This window comes from Berghia stephanieae, chromosome 1, assembly GCF_034508935.2.
Source record: "Berghia stephanieae isolate SIO BIC M18660-M18661 chromosome 1, UCSD_Bste_1.3, whole genome shotgun sequence".
NCBI classification, from domain to species: Eukaryota; Metazoa; Mollusca; class Gastropoda; order Nudibranchia; family Aeolidiidae; genus Berghia; species Berghia stephanieae.
Genome location: NC_088360.1, coordinates 107,206,724 through 107,209,224, shown reverse-complemented (window position 1 = coordinate 107,209,224; position 2,501 = coordinate 107,206,724). Strand labels below are relative to the sequence as shown.

Genomic DNA, 2,501 nt, shown 5'->3' with positions numbered 1-2,501 from the left:
TTTTTAAATTGGATTTTGTTGGGTTTTATTGTTTGTTAGTTTTTTTTTGTTTTGTTTTTTTTTTCTTGGGGGGGGGGGGGGGTGTTTCTTTGCTAATTATTTAATACGTATATTATGTTTTCTGCTACCTTTCGTAAACCTCATCTCATAATATTAACTAACATGCTCTCGTAGTGCCTGCATCATTCAACTGATTTGGGACGCTCATGCCAAAGTTATACAAGTCAGAGTGATAGAAACTGTGAACGCTAACAAAAAAAAAGTAATATGACAATTAAATGATCAAAACAATCGGAATTGCTCAGGCAAAACGTAGTGGGTATCGAAATCGGTACTTTGTACGAGCAAATTACATGGCACGCTGTCATCACAGTTACAACCACTTATTGTGTAACTAACTTAGTTTCTGTGTAGATGTCTCAAAACCCTTCTTCGGCCAATAACTTTATTGCCTGAATAAGGGTTTTGAGCCTGAAACATTTGTAGTTTTGTTCTCTCTCCAAGTTGTTATATTCATTTACTTTTTTTTTGGTCCAAATTTATACACACGTTTCATATTGATTTGTACATAAATAAATAAATGAATATTAGTAGCCGCTTGTGATTGTGTGTTAAAACCTGTGTTACAATGCCTTGATGTTCGTTAGATTACACATTTCCCCAATCTGTTACCGAACCGTTTACAGCATCCGCTAAATCTGCACAACAATAGAACACACAATAAAATCCACACAATGAACCAGACTCAAACGTATAATATCCACGAATAATAATTATTGTTCTTTTTACTCCTGTCTAGTAGTCTAACTAGATAATCTACGAACTGCGCCTAATGTAACGCAACCAAAAGCTAACTCAAAGCACGTTTTTTCCTGAGCTGCTTTGGCACAAACTACTCACGTTCGCACGTTCGTTCACCAGCCAACCTTTTACTCCTTCCCTCTACTTTATCACTCATTCCATTTGCCGTGTTCATCCATTTACTCATTCATTCATCCATCCATTCGTCTCAGCATCTATCTATCAATCCATTCATCCATCCCCTCTTCCCAATTACTCACCCACTTCACGTGAAAATCAGTAAACACACCACACTTACTCACCTACACCACAAACTCCTCTGTGCGCATCGCTGACAAAAAAAAAAATCACCCAAAAAACCCCTACACAATACGGGTTAAACATCTAAAACACCTGGTTTATTCCTTCAGAAAACGGACGGATGAAACGGACAAAAACGAATCACAGATAGACAGAACGTTTTGAAAGTATTGTAGCGTAAGAAGAACATATTCCACAACGGAAGAATAAAACAAGAGAAACTGGCACCATCCATTGAACGTTGCCACTCACTCTCTCACCCACTCACCCACTCCCCTTACGCTACCGACCGCCACTCATCACTGTGAGGTTGCCGAAAAGATGAGGGGGATTACGAATCGGACTCATCAGCCCGCCGTGCATTCGCATACGCGACTGCTAGGGGTACGGGGGTACGTACTCACGACGAATATTTTTCCACGCGCGATTTGGGGCGAATAACGCTAACTCTTAACGTTGTAAAGCTAACTTCCCTTGAGCAGCAGGTTGTGGGTGGGGGACATGTAACTAACTACCACTGCCGTGCTGCCTGCCTGCAATGTTTTTATTTGAATTATTCATGAATGAGAAAATGAATGAATGAATGAATGAATGAATGGATTGGTGGGGGTGAAAGAATGGATGAATCGATGAAAAACGCAATGAAAGATCCATCGATCAATGAAAGCATCAACAACTGGAGTGAATTGATGAATGTTTGGATAAAAGAAAAAAAAAAAAGACAGTGCTGTTATTAAGAAAAACGTTCGTATTATATTATTTGCAAGCACTAAACAATAGACGCATTTAATTTTGTTCGCCATAAGGTATGTTTGAAAAAGAATAAAAATACTCGGTGTGGTTGGTTGGTGTTGGTAATGATAGACCATTAAGCTAATCATTAGAGCATAAAGTCTTCTGTAGAGTTTGTGTAAGTGTTGCTGCTCGAAGCTCGAAGAAATAAATAAATAACAATGTGAAATTGAATGTCAGCTTTAATTTAATTACGAAAAACGGATAAAATGGACGTTTTGGGTTTCCCCTTTATCAACAAACAGGATGAATGAAACACTACAGATGAATGAGATGATGTGGTAGTGGTGTTGTTAAGCCGAATAAACAAAACATTGATGGGCAGGAAACAGTATGCTCCTTTATAAGGTAGTAGTGTTTCATTCATCATATTTTGTTGATAATATACTTATCTATTTAATTATTTTTGGTGGTTCCCTATGGTGAACTCTCTCCTTACCGATCATATTCATGTTTTTTCCAATAATATTATACCTCCTCCAACACAGAACTTGACTTTTTACACTCAATTATTTTTGTGCAGCATAACACGCTTTATAAAACAAAGATTATTCATAAAATGTTCTGATGTACAAAACAAATCTGATTAAGAAAATAAATCTTCATCG

At 37.3% G+C, this 2,501-nt stretch overlaps 1 protein-coding gene across 2 annotated transcripts in view; it reads right to left on the bottom strand.

Annotated features, from left to right (window-relative positions):
* Positions 1–1,390, bottom strand: part of LOC144962681 (receptor-type tyrosine-protein phosphatase T-like) — a 405,447-nt gene extending 404,057 nt beyond the window's left edge. Inside the window, exon 1 of one of the 2 annotated variants that reach the window (XM_078895816.1) lies at positions 1,104–1,390. The gene's annotated coding sequence lies outside the window, so the exon portion shown is untranslated. The remainder of the gene's footprint in view (positions 1–1,103) is intronic. The other variant, XM_078895818.1, reaches the window with a different exon arrangement.
* Positions 1,391–2,501: the final 1,111 nt, after the last annotated feature.